The 14,633-nt window shown below is 38.6% G+C and overlaps 1 protein-coding gene across 6 annotated transcripts in view; it reads left to right on the forward strand.

Moving 5' to 3' along the window:
• Cacna2d1 (calcium voltage-gated channel auxiliary subunit alpha2delta 1) overlaps positions 1 to 14,633 on the forward strand; it is a 395,918-nt gene that overhangs the window by 59,072 nt on the left and 322,213 nt on the right. The window lies entirely within an intron of this gene.

The raw sequence follows: 14,633 nt of genomic DNA on the forward strand, positions 1-14,633 counted from the left end.
GTTAAGAATCCTCCCCAAAATTCTGTTAGTTATGAACTCATATAGGAAAACCAGGAATACTCTCCAAATGTGTAGCTTGAATGTTAGAGTTGAATTAATCATGTTGCTGTACTCTTAATTGGGATGAAAATGCTCTTAAGTTACATAAGTGTGTCCTTTCTGCCTTTGAAAACAAGTGACTTAGCCCTTCAGATAGCTATTTTCATTGAATAATAATGCATCATGTTACAAAAGATGCACAAAGATAATAAATAATATACAAAATAAATTCCAGAGGCCACCTCTTAAAAACTCAATGGCTTACTTCTGCTACAATCGCTAATGTGTCTATTCTTCTAAAGCATTTTCTGGTTTTTGTTACTCCTCTGTGACTATATATAGAATCAGATATAATAATAATAACTACTATTACATTTTTCAAGTTTTTGAAGTGGGTATTCTCTATCACTCAACGAGGCCTAGAGATCACTGATTCAAGCTTGGCTGCCATTTTTGTGTAGACTAAGCTGGCTTTGAACTTGAAATCCTTCTGCCTCCACCTCTCATGGGCTGTGTTTCTAGGCCTGTGTCACCATGCCCAGAACCATAGCTATTTTACAAACACCCCACAGCCACATACACAAGGCGTGACACTGGAGAATTCATAATGGAGAAATGGCAGAGTTATTCATGTAGCAACGTCGACATTATTCATTACACACTTAGTGAGTCCCCACTATGTGTTGAGTATTTGTCATTCTCATTGTCTCAGTATGCTTAAATCATAATGGAGAGTTTGATAATGAGATGATGACTTTGAAATAAAGTATGTCCATAGTAACTGCATACAGATTTTATTACATTATTGAAAGAGATACATTCATGATAATAGTGAAGTTAGCTTTAGAACATGGCTACATATTTTTCTAGGAGTATTTAAAAGAAGGGACAGTTTTGCCAGAGATATGCGAAGGAACGACTGTAAAATTTAGTAGTAGCTAGATAGGCACTGTACAGCCTGTGATGTCCTATGCTCATAATAGCTTAGCTTTCCTAAGTTCTCCACCACATGATTTCGAGATGCATTTCTGTTATTCTTGAGTGCTAAGGTTGAGTCAGCTTGTGGCACAAGCACAGAATTTAGTAAATGTGCACGCCCAGAATGGGCCTTGGAACACTGACAGTGCCTTGGTATGTAGCCCACCCTGGCCTCAAACTCTTTGTTTTTCTGCCTCAATCTCTCAAGTTCTGGGATTTTAGGTGTGAAGCACCATACCTCGTAGAGCAATACTGATGGAAGGTTAAACTGGAACTAGAGAAGCCTGTGACTCATGAATGTTCATTAAAAAGAATATTTCTAAAGTGTACATGTAGTGATTTATGAATAAATTTCAGAATATAGAAACAATTGTAGGCTTTAGTTATAATGAGGAACAGATTTTCAGTGCTTTGTTTACTGATTATTGTTTTCAATAGGAATGACATTCACTTAGTAATTACCAACAAGTTAAGACTAGGTTAGAGTATATGTCATATAGAGTATCCCAAGTAGCACAGTCGTAGTCTGAACTATAAAGAAAAGAAACTGTACATTGTTTTGTTCCAAGTCTAATGGAAAGATATTGCTTGACTTTTTTTTTTTTTTTTACAATTTCAAATTCTGCATATGGTTTTGATTGAGAAAGCAGTTCTACACCAAAGAGTGTAATGGATTTTAAAGTTAATTTTAATTGCCACAGACACAATGTTAAATAGCACCATCCATGTATATATTAGCCGTGTTTCTCTGAGGAATCTTAATACTAAATGTACAGTGCTGTGGGTCAAGTTTTTGTAAGTGTTCAGGAGTATTCTCATAACTAAAGATGATGCCGGCAGTCAAGTCAAGGCCGTAGGTAGCCATGCCAATTGGGAGCGATTTGGCGCCTCTAGTTAGCATGTGGCTGGTTCAAAGCTGGTCTTGGGGGCAATGCCAGCAGTCTCCAGTCTTTGGTTTTATTGAAGCTGCTAATGCACCTTCATCCTTGCTGGATTTTCTAAGTTTTATTGTCAGGGAAATGTAGTCCTTTTGTCTGATTCTCACTCCAGATAGACCCGAAATGATTTATGAGTGATATGAAACTTCAGACATTTCAAATAGAAATATCTTTTATGTAACTTGAAGAGAAGTTCACAGTATTTGTATCACAGGCTTTTAAAATTCATTCTCCTTCATTCTATTAGCCAATTTTTAATTTTTTTATTTTATTTTTTCATTTTAATTATTATTTATTATTATTATTAATTATTATTGTTATTATTTTGGCTTTTCGAGACAGGGTTTCTCTGTGTAGCCCTGGCTGTCCTGGCACTCACTCTGTAGACCAGGCTGGCCTCGAACTCAGAAATCCACCTGCCTCTGCCTCCCAAGTGCTGGGATTAAAGGCGTGCGCCACACCGCCTGGCGCAAATTTTAATTAATAAAATGAAGTCATTAAACCCTCCTCTTTCAATCGAAACACTTCATCACATCTTGCTCACAAACAGATTTGTCTATTCTTTTTGCTACCTTGATGGAGCCATTTATTTATGTATTCAGTGAATATTTTATTTGGGAGGCCAGCTATTTGATCCCAGTGTAAAATTTGAGTATGTTTATTTAGACGAGATTTTCCTGCACAGTGCTTATATGCTTCTGACGGTAACAGACAGAAAACAAATAAACTACTGAACCGTGTTTTGATTGTTTGGAGAGTGATCAGAGTCTCATGTGGAGACTCTTAAGGCAAAGTCAAATGCTCTTGTGGTCAGGAATGCTTCCCCAAGGGGTTGACGGTAGAATTAAGGGAAAAAGATAGGGAAGAAACACAGCGTCCAGAATTAGGGCATGGCAGAGAGAAAAAAGGGTAGACACAGTCAAGAAAACACTTTTCCTCAATTGGGGTAAAATCTACACTTTTGAGATCTGAATCGTCTCCTCAAAGGGTAGTCTACCCCAGCAGACCTCTAAACATGTGCCTCTTAGCTATCAGGAGGAGGGTGAGCTTTGGAGTTACTTGTCATTTGGTCTATGTGCCCTGTGACAATCTTAGCACTCAGTTTCCCCTAGGTCATTTGCTGGGGTGCTAGGAAGTAAAGACACCCCAGACAGAATTACAGAAGACAGCCAAAGCCCTTCCTATGCTGGCTTGACTACTGGATTCCTGTCAGTCATTTTGCTAAAGGAAAAAAAAAAGTAACTGGTATGGCTATGCAGATCCGTCAATGCAGAGTCTCATCCCTTATGTAAGCCTCCGCTTGTTAGCTACCCAGGATGCATCAAGAGACAGGGAAAGGCGGACAGCGTATGTATGAAGAGTAGCTTATGGTACAGTGCTCCCATGTGTCCGGCAATTCAATACTCAATGGATATGTTAAGCATAGCTACAATGAGTAGAGACATAAACATTGAAGTCCGTGGCTCTGTGGAGACCATCATAAACATTGTTATGAACAAACAACCACCTAGTCTCTGATCTTCCTTTGTTCAATGCAAGCCAGAGTTGCTCGAATCCCTTGTCCACACTGAATTATATCTCCATGAATAAACAATCAATTGACATTATTTTCCTTAGCAATAAACTGACTGTAAAAAATTACTTTTGTTATAAATAAAAATGGTCCTGTAGACAAGTTATCTTTACAGCTTCAAATAAAATAAACTAAAATGCTGTAGAGTGTTTTAATAGTAGTCATTTTGCCTAGCTTCCCCAAAATGCAACAAAACAAACAAAAGGGCACAATATGATCATACAACTATGGATTCTATCATATTTTAATTTATATTACTATTAACTGCAGGCATTAAAAGTTAAAGTGAGTAGTTTAATTATTAGTATATTATTTAGTGTTTTTTTTTTAATAAAGCCCCTTTTTAAAAAATGTTCCAGATAAACAGGAAATATCTTGCCTCAGTTTCTCAATTTTTGGATATAGGCCTGAGCTGTATCTTTTGCAAGATTTCCACAATTATGGCAAATCTACATCCAGTTTTCAAACTACCCATTTATTTTGAGTCTCTCTCTCTTGTTTTTTATAACTTATTTTTTAAAATTTTATGTACATTAATGCTTTGCCTGCATGTTTGTCTTCCTGTGTGAGGGTGTCAGATCCCCTGGAGCAGGAGTTACAGACAGTCGTGATCTTCCATGTGGCTGCTGGGAACTGAACCAGGGTCTTCTGGAAGAGCACCTAGTGCTCTTAACTGCTGAACCATCTCTCCAGAAACCTGGGTTTTTGTTTGTTTTTTGTTTTTATTTTTGTTTTCTTCTTTCTTCTCTGCTTTTTCTGATTCTTGCTCCACTTTCCGCTTGGTCCCTCTTGGATCCCTACCTTTCTTTGAGCCCTCTGAATCATTCTCAAGGCTTGGTTTCATTCTTCTTCTTTTAGCTTCACCCGCCAGGCCCTGTGTTACAAATTCATGGAGATCTGGTTAATCCAAAGCGTATTATTTTCCCTGGGTTCCAAGCTCTGTGCTTTCCTCAAATTGTTTCCTCAGAATAGAACAATTCTGGGATGGAAGCCGTGGAGTGTCTTGCATTTCAAGCTGTTGTCTCCCCATTCACACACTTCCGGGTCCATCTGTCACTTCATTGGAGTTGAACTCAAAGACTGTGACTAGCTTAGATAGCAGTGCAGAGTACTTTTAGGAAAGGTGAATAGACAGTACTATAAAAATTTCCAAAATTAAATTTGTGAAAATATATAGCAGGAAAAATGGAAGTGAGGAGTCAGACCAAGGTTCTAATCCTAGTGGTTATAAGGGCATGAAAGGAGGTATAGAATTTACTTAAATTACCTTAAAGCTGGGCGAGGTAACACATGCCTGTACTACCTGCACTTGAGAGGCACAGTGAAGAGGATCGAGAGTTTGAGGGCTTTCTTGGATATGTTGCAAGATCAAGGTCAGGCTGAACAATATAGCCTCTTCCCCCTGGGGAAAAAAAAAGCCAAACTCCAAACCAAATCAAACCAACTAAAACCTTTTTACTTACATTGAAGAAATAGGAAAGCCAATTCATTTCTCATCCATGGTTTGTACTGAGCACTTTGAATCTCAGAGCAAGAAATTAAACAGAAAGAGGTCTTATTATAGAATATTCAGTTTAAGGGCAGTGAAATATAGCTCAGCAGGAAAGGTGCTTGCTGCCAATCTGGACACATTGGGTCACTAGAACTTACCTGGTGGAAAAAATGGCTTTCTGTAAGTTGTTCTCTGGCCTTGGCATGTTGTGTGCATCCTCATGTGTGCATCCATAATACATAACACACAGAAACACACACATATACACACATACACACACATACATAAACATATACACACAGATGCACACACAGACATACACATACACACAGACACATACACTTACATACAGAGAGAGAGAGAGAGAGAGAGAGAGAGAGAGAGAGAGAGCGCTAATATACTAATAAAATCCACCCCAAACTTTTGAAGAATATATTCTAAGTAAAGGTTTTCATCAGCTTCCCTTGTAATTAAAACAACACTCAAGTTTTGTGTTTCCTTCAAAGGTCTTTAGTGATGCTGCTGGGATGCTTGGTGATAAAGGTTCTTGCTTTGCAGACCTGGTAATCTGAGTTTTATCCACAGATGGCATAAAGCTAGAACAACAGAACTAACACCCCCCAGTCCACCCACTTATATATACACACATATACCCACAGAAAGACATATACAACATACACATATACCACAGACCTCATATACACATATACTCACAGACTTGTATATATGAGATACATGCATGTGCATACACACCCACATACTCCTGATACACATATGAGCACATATACTACATTCACACACTGTATACACACACATGCTAAAAATAAAACCATTAAAATCCTTAACCATTTTGAGGTTGGTCTAGTTTTCATGACAGTTCAGAGTGTGCTTGCTCCGTTTTCAGAGCGTGCTAGAACCTTGTCTTCATCTTGGCCTCCACTACCATTCCATCTCAATGCTACATGCTCTCTCTGCCCAGCCTCTCTGCAGCACTGTTTTATTTTTTGGGGGACTACTTGTTTAGTTCTTGACATCACTTTTGCTTTTGGGCACTAGCTATTGGTTCTCCTCAGATTCGTGTTTTAAAGACACTGGTAGGGAATCATTCTAAAGCCCAAGGGAACCATTCTAATACCTGACTAGATCTTGCCAGAGACACTTGCATGACATTTTTAATAGTTAATAATAAAGGTTTTGGCCATTAGATGTTGATTGTTTTTTCAATATCAGGATGAAAAGGTAAGGCCTTACTTTGTCCTTTATACATCTCTAGTTCACTCACCTTATTCTGGGTAATGTAAGGAAAAAGACAAAAATCATAGCAGCAGCTGCATGAATTATTAAAACATGTAAGATGTTATGCTCATGCTTTTTGGGTGGTGTGATAACTAGCTTTAATTGACAGCTTGAGTCACCTGCAAAGATTCTCAGTGAAGGTTTGTCTATATTGGATTGACCTGTATGTATGTATGTATGTATGTATGTATGTATGTATGATGTATGTATGATGTATGTGGGATTGACTTAGTTAATTGATATAGGAAGAACCAGCTTATTGTGAGTGACTCTGCCCTAATCAGTGGATGAACACAGGCAAGGAAGGAAGTGAGCATCTATGTATTAGGTTTTCTCTATTCTTGACTGTGACTCTCGGATAACTAGCTGTTTGATGTTTCTGCCTTAACATCTACATGATGATGACTTTACCTGAAATTGTAAGCTGAGACGAACTGAATTCTCTCCTAAGTGAAAAGACAGTGGGCATTAGTAAGTAGATGTGTGGCCATGCTTTGAACTATTTTTTCTTGAAAAATTCAATATGATATAACAATAAAATGAGAGGAAAATATATACATACACATGTTTATAAATTTTGGTACTATAACAATTCTTAAAGCTTTACGACTACTTATTTTGCACCAGCAGGTTATATAGCTTTTTCTCCAAAATAAAACATTATTAGCAAGTTAATGAATGCTTTTCTGAGGAAGCACTGAGGAGAATTGCCCATTGTAATATTTATATATAATATACAAGAGAGTCCTATATTAAATAGGCCTAGACTAGATTAGAAGACAAATTTTTTTTTATCTTGGGCATTTTCCACATATGAATATTGTTGGCATTAACTGGAGAAATAACTTTAGGTAAAGGACCATTTTCAAGGTGTTAAGATGTTGAGTAAATGGTGATGAAGCTGCCATTTCCCGGATGTGGCCCAAAGACAAGACGGGGATGCAGAACGTGGTCAAATAGACCATGGTTAGGAGTAAGAGTTCTGGCTGTGGGAGCTTGGGGGCAACGGCTCATACCTGGACCTTCATGGACCCATCAGCAGATGGAAAGAGACATGAGAGACATTATTATTTATAGACCATAGGCACTATAGCTGGGCAGACGCTCTGCTAGCTCGCACAAATTCACTGACTATTCCTGGCCTAAATCCTACCTCATGGCCATTCTGCCACATAGCTTGTTCTCTCTCTCTTCCTTCTCCCCTCTCTCTTCTTCCCTCTTCCCTTTCTCCTCTCCCCTCTTTCCTCTTTCCCTCAGTCCTGACAACTGTTCCTTCCAATGTCATGCTGACAAATCTTGCCTGCGCCTCTTCTCTTAGAGACCCTCTCAGCAAGTTGTTCTGACTTCCCCTTCCAGCCTAGTTATTGGCTGTCAGCTCTTTATTAAGCCAATCAATCAGTAAAGAAGGTATATGTTTAAAAATTACTGAGGCCAGTGATGAACCATAAGAATAACAATACCAAAATTGGGCCAGTACTCAGCTCTCTGCCATACAGAATTAACAATTGAATAGCACAAAAGCAACATTCACACCATGTACAAAAAGGTTACATCAACAATAGGGCCTTTCCCCCTGCAGGGTTTCTCCAGGCCCTCTAGAACATTCCTTGTGAACTCTATCCTCAGGTACCTTTGCATTTAACTCACAGAGCTGAGGACATTCAGTCTCTCTACAGAGGAACATTCTGAAAGAGAAGAGAAGGACTGTTAGGCTGTGGGAGGCCGCTGAGTCACATATGATTCACAAATCTAGCTTTGGAAATCTTTAGGCTTTACTATTACAGAGCTTGTTGGTGGTCTGTTTAAAAATGGCTGGCTGAAATCTATATTAGAATACACTCTGAATGGAACATTAGGAACAGTCACAGAATGACTAATAATGAGAAAGACCTTAGGAGACTGCAGCCATTCCTTTGGTGTGTTGATGCCTAATTCACGCACTGACTGAGTGTGGCTCTTTCTTGGTTTATAATGATGAGCTTTGTGGGTTGGACCTTAAAGTCAGAACTTCAACCCAAACACAATACTATATTGTCTTCTCTCAGGGCCCGTGCATTGTGTCCTGTCTCTTAAAGTAGAAATTAAATGTGATCCAGGAACTAAGTCTTTTTTTCTAAGTATCAAGTAATTATTTCAAATGATAAAGATATAGAGAACAACACACATGAAACCTTCCCCTGAGAAGCCTAGAGTTTCACTAAAGCTTGTCATGTACTTGTGATGAGAAAGCTACGCCTGGTCTAATGAATTCTCTTTTATCTTCTGAATGAATCACTGAATGTTGAAGGCTTAACTTAAATATTTTAGTTTGGATTGTCAAGGTCTCCTCAGCAACTGGACATATATGAATTGTGCCTTACAGCATATTTTAAATTCACCAAGAATATAACATTGAAAACCCCAGTTAGACATAGTTGTGTATAATGCTTTTTCCACCCAAATATATATTGAGGTACTTAGGTTTTGACCTACTTTTTATTGTATTATCATAGACTATTGTTATTTAAACATTTGCTAACGTGATATAATTTGAAAAGTTAAATAGAGGCTGATGTGTTTATGAAAAGAGAGGGGATACATTCTATGGAGGTGTAGTCAGGTAAGGGGAAGGAAGTATCTCAGTGAGTCCATGCTGAGGCATCCCTTCCCCCTGAGGGACCAGCCCCAGGACAGTATAGTATAGGATAGAGTTTATTCAGGGCATGGGGAGGGGAGTTAAGAGGGTAGTAGAGGCAGAGATAGGGAGAGAGAGAGAGAGAGAGAGAGAGAGAGAGAGAGAGAAGAGGAGAGGAGAGGAGAGGAGAGGAGAGGAGAGGAGAGGAGAGGAGAGGAGAGGAGAGGAGAGGAGAGGAGAGGAGAGGAGAGGAGAGGAGAGGAGAGGAGAGGAGAAGTAGAGGAGCAGAGGCTGGCCATGAGCACTTGGAGAGAGAAGGGGAAAGGATGAGAGGACAGAGCAAGAACAAGAGCAAGAGAACAAGAGAGGAACAAAAGGGCAAGAGAGTGAGGAGGGGGCAAATAGCCCCTTTTATAGTGGGTCAGGTCTACCTGGCTGTTGCCAGGTAACTGTGGGGCAGAGCTTAGACAGAATGCTATCAGAGGCATTATTTTTTTCCTGTCTTTAGTATTCATTGCAGGAATCTTTCACGGAATTATTGCTTTCTGAAAGGGAGTCCTTAACAGTATTAAAACTTTTGCCATTTGATAAGCAAATATTGATTTTTAAAATAGAAAATGTTTTTTGTTTTGATTGGTACAGGATGCTATAAGGAATATATATCGAACCTGGTTTTTGCTGTTATATATCCACTATCTCATAATTAGTTTTTGTGCATGGCAAGAACTACTGTACTCTGTTTAACAGAATCTTTAATGAAATAAGATCTATCAATTTTTTCCACACCTGGTGTGCTCTACCTCTAATCGTGTATGTCCTATTCCCCGCCCCAGTCACCAGTGAGAGTTCAGTATCTTTGTTTATTTAAAAAAAAATTATCTTGAAGAAAAGTATTCTCTTTTTTAAAAAAGTTTATGCTGTTAATTGGGAAATATAGCTTGATTAAAAAAAAAGGAAACAAAGCAAAAGCAAGTTCTAGGTACTGTTCTTTAGTAGACAGCTAAGAAGATGAAGCTGGCTGCAATTCCTCTCCATGAAGCAACCTTCCGTTTGCTGTGGCCCGTGTGCAGTGCATCAGAGGGTGGTGGCAAGACATGGTGCTGCTCGGGCAAAGAGGGTCAGAGCACCACATTCCGGGGGTGCGGGGGGGGGTGGTAAGAAAGGGTGAAAGCAATTAAACTGCAGTATCTTTTCTGGGCTGGGCATTTCTTTACCGTTTCATGTCGGAAGGTTTTAGTTCTAGTTCCCCATTGCATTGTACTCAAGAAGAAAAGAATACAAATATTGGAGGCGAGCTAAGCTGTGCAGTCTTCTTTGTTTCTGGTCTTCAGAGACTGAGTTATTGTCTTATTTGCAAGTTAATGTATTTGCTTTGACAGCTTTTGATTGTTAAGTAAACTCTGCCCTGGAACAGCTGTGAGATAAATGATCCTGTGGGCTGGTATTTAAAAGAAATGCCCTGACAGTCAGGCTGGCCCCTGGCTTTTATGTTCATGCATTTGTTTATGTGAACCTGCATCTAAAATAATGAAGGCGGGATGAAGTACCCATGCATACCCATTCATCTCTGAACTTCCTACTGTTGCTTTAGACCATTTTATACTAAGATACACATCAAAGTCGACTCTACTACTTGATGTCAAATGTGTGTGTGCAGGGAAGGATGTGAGACTCTATTGCTGAGGACCTGATGTCGCACACCAACAATTTTGTGTTATGCCAATGAAAGCAAATTTTTTTTTTTTTTGCTGTAAATAACAAAATAGTGCTTGTTTACTTTGTTTATCCAGAAGAGGCCTTAACATTTTTTAATTTTTAATTTTAAATCTTGAATTTGAGAAAAATTATCCCATGGAAGTAATTCCATGCATATATGCATATATGATATGAACACATATATACATTATATAGTATATGAAAGGAAAAAAATACATAGGTTTTTTGGTGTTTTGTTAATAACAGAAGCACATTTTGTTTTTATTTCTAAGATAAAAAAGACTTTTGTAAATGTCATTTTGCCTTTTTTATGTGTGGGAAATTCACTTTGAACCCATGGCTATCATAATTCTGAAAACAGAAGTTATGGCCAGAGAGCTGAGGGCCACTGTGATGTGGGATGTCTAGAATACAGATGTTTCCCATCACATCATTTGAAGTGAGTAAGGATTGTATTGCTTTTTAAGGACAAACTATTTTGCTTCTTTGGATAACTCTAGGCAACTTAAGGCCATCACACCCATCTCCACATCTGTAAAATAAGACTTCGAAACTATCTCAGTAGACTTTTGTAATAAGCGATGATACATGTTGAAGTGTTCATAGCTGATTTTGTAGTTTGCAGAAGATAATCGTAACTCCGCTTGTCGATGACACTATAAAGAATTGAATAGCCTATCTAAGGAAATTATGTGTTCTTTTTGGTGCTGTGCTGACCCAAGACAGTTTATCACTGCATGGTACTTTGTAGGACCGGCTTAGGATAATTAAGGAGGAAAGATTTAGGAGATGTTGAGGATTGGGGTTTAACAGAAGAGGAAACTGAGTCAGCCTGGATGGTGGGAGCTGGGGGTGGAGCTGAAGAAACTCAAGATGAGGAAGTTTGTAGCTTGTAGGCAACATGATTGTAGAATGAGACAAAATGGCATGCTGGTGAAGCGTCTAAGCCCGCTGACTGCAGACACAAAGCTTAGGGGGGAGGAGGGCTTCTCATTTAGAGTCCCGCCCAACATTAATAAGCAACTGAGGATTTTCCAGTACTAGAAATACTTGATGGCTCACATAATCATTGAGAGAAAAGGACATGAGGAAATTTTTGTCATGACATTAAATAATGCTTATATGCTTGGGTTAGACTAAACTACTTTTTTTGTGAACTCATTCTCTTGTGGCCGAGGAAAAATACGAAGGGAAAAGGAGAGAAGGTTTCCTCAATAAAATGAATGAAGGTTTTGTAATGAGCCATTAGAAATTCAGCTCCTATGGTTCATAGAAACACCAGCAGCAGATTGTGTGGCCATGTGGGACACCCCAGTTGGTGTCAGGCTCTGCAGGGATGATGCTGGAGGTTATAACGGTGATGCTGCAGGATAAAAGGCTAAAGGCTCAGGGCTGCAGGGAGCAAACTCCACATGGGACACCCCTCCCCCCCCCATCCCCAGCTAAATAATCTGTGACATTATAATATCATCCCAAAAGCATTTTGTTTGGAATCCGGACACAAATTGCAGCCATCTAGGCAGAAACTATTAACTAAACCGATTTAAAACATGCAGATAAAACAAAAAGTGATTCCAAGATGACAAAGTCTTGTCTAGGAAAACTCTTTGCTCTTTGAAAACTGAGACTATGGTTAGCTGCAAAGTGGATTCATGCATGTTGAGATAAAGGCCAATGGAAAACAAAGGCAGAGACACCTGAATAGCGAATAATGAGGTTTGTTTATTGATACAGCTTTGTCTCCCACTGCCAGGCCCTTTGCCTTTCCACTCTGATTAGTGTGATCACATCCTTTTCTCAGTTTCCCAGGATTCCTCTGGAAAAAAAAATGGAATCAAATCCTGAAGCATCTCTCAAGTTGAAACGGCTTCCTTCTAAGAGAGCAGCAGTGTTATGGAAAATGCTTAAATTGCCAGTAATTTCAGGAACGAGTGCTCCCGGAACATCTCACCCATCACACAATTATCCTACAATATAAAGCAGATGCCAAGTGATTTTATTACACACAGGCACACACACCTGTCTTTTGTCACCTGTCTATTGTTACCACGTTCTAAGAAATGCATATTTAGTAAATTTTATATGCCTCCCAAATCTTTGGGTTACTTGATGCTATTTTTACTCAAATGCAAGGACACTGTGGGTGGTTTATTATATAAAAAAATAGGAGTAGTTTATCATCGGTTAAATATTTATAGCAAGAACAGTTTACTTTGGAAATATCTTGTTACTGAAATTTATGGACATGTTATTTATATGTTAGCACAGTTGAAATGGTTATTTTGGTAGATATTTGGGCATTTTAATTGTTCCCAGCTCCTTAAGGCAGCACTGTGGCTTTTATTCACTCATGTTCAATATAAAATTATTGCTTAAAAGGAATGTATAGGCAGAGAATTGCCTCAGGAAAGGGCCTGCAGTGATACAGGATGATTCTCACAGGTGCCTCTCCTGCCTCAGCCCCTCACCTTAGCAAAGAAAGCTCTCTTTTCTCTATGCTGTAGCCCGCATTCTTCTTTTTTCTCCATGGTAATTATTAGTGGAATAATGTGGGAGAAATGTGTCTCTTTTAATACTTTTCACCTTACAAATAGCAATGGCTTTAGATACTTTGTCTATTTTTTTCACAGAACCTACACATATCAGCATAGAAAGAAGGACTTTCCTCAATATAAACAACATAAGCTTCTGACTCTTACCTCCACTGGCAGAGCCAAGTTATTGTGGTAACAGTTCTTAGTTCGCACTGTGACCTCATTGTTCTACCCAAGCAATAGCTTAGCTTAACCAGCTTAGCTTTTAAAATAATTAAATCAATAGCTTGACACTTCCTACTCAACTGTTGCACTTTACAATAGATTAAATGAGATGTAATTGTGCCTTCCTGAGTTTGATGTTCCTCAGACATGTACAAAATGAAATGGATTACCATTTTTCTTTCTTTTTTGAGAATGAAAATTTCCAAATGATGCTGTTACCTGCAAACCGAACCTCAAAAAGAACATCAATTTGATGAGTTTTTTTTTCTTTAAACTCCATAAAAATAAAACATTTCAAATGTTGTCTTTTTAGGATTTGGCCATTTGTATATCATAAAATGAAATAGGAATACATAATATTTTACTTATTCAATAAACTATTTGCCCCATTAGGTACGCTGTTGGATGATTCCTGTTATAATTCACTCTGTAGAGAGTATTAAACACTTGGAACCTTGCTAGTAGCTGTGAGATGAGTCCTCAGGACCCAAGAGGATTATAATACCTATTGGTTTGCTATGACACTCAGGAAACATTGAATTTGGAATGTTAGACCAATCGATACAAATTTAGACAATTTCATGTAGACCAAGCTGGCCTTGAACTCACAGAGATCTGCCTGGCTCTGCCTCCTGACTCCTTGGACTAAAGGCTGTGCCACCACTGCCCCGCAAGCCCAGAAAAGTGCTTGGGTATCTGAACTCAGTTTCTAATGCTTCTCTGGCCAGTACTTTAGTAACTGAGCTATGTCCCCTATCTAAGCAGATTCTACTACGCAGATACATCGTCAGCTTAAGCATCTGTTCTTTGGAAACGCATATATTTTGCTTGAAGTGAAGGAAATGGAGTGAGTATGTGTACTCAGGCCACTTTTTCCTTACCGTGAACAGCAAGATCTTTGATCTTTTTTTATAAAGCTGATAGGATCAAAACTTTAAAAAGTTATTGCAAAAAATTCAAAATTTGATAATATATAGTATTTTCATGGTATTTCATTGAGTTATAGGGTGTCTGATTCCATAGATGAAGGATTTAGTAAATAGGCACTTTATGAATATAATATTAACATTTTGATGCATATTTTAGCAGCCTTTGCTTTTTTAGAATCAATAGAGATCTTGAAATTGCTAGAACCTTGATGCTACTCATCCTTGTCTTCCCTTCACGCTTGTAGTAACTGCTCCACATTCGTGGAGAGTATTTTCCTTCGCTCCTGTTATCGGCAGCC

The sequence above is a fragment of the Arvicanthis niloticus genome, chromosome 15, assembly GCF_011762505.2.
Source record: "Arvicanthis niloticus isolate mArvNil1 chromosome 15, mArvNil1.pat.X, whole genome shotgun sequence".
NCBI lineage: Eukaryota > Metazoa > Chordata > Mammalia > Rodentia > Muridae > Arvicanthis > Arvicanthis niloticus.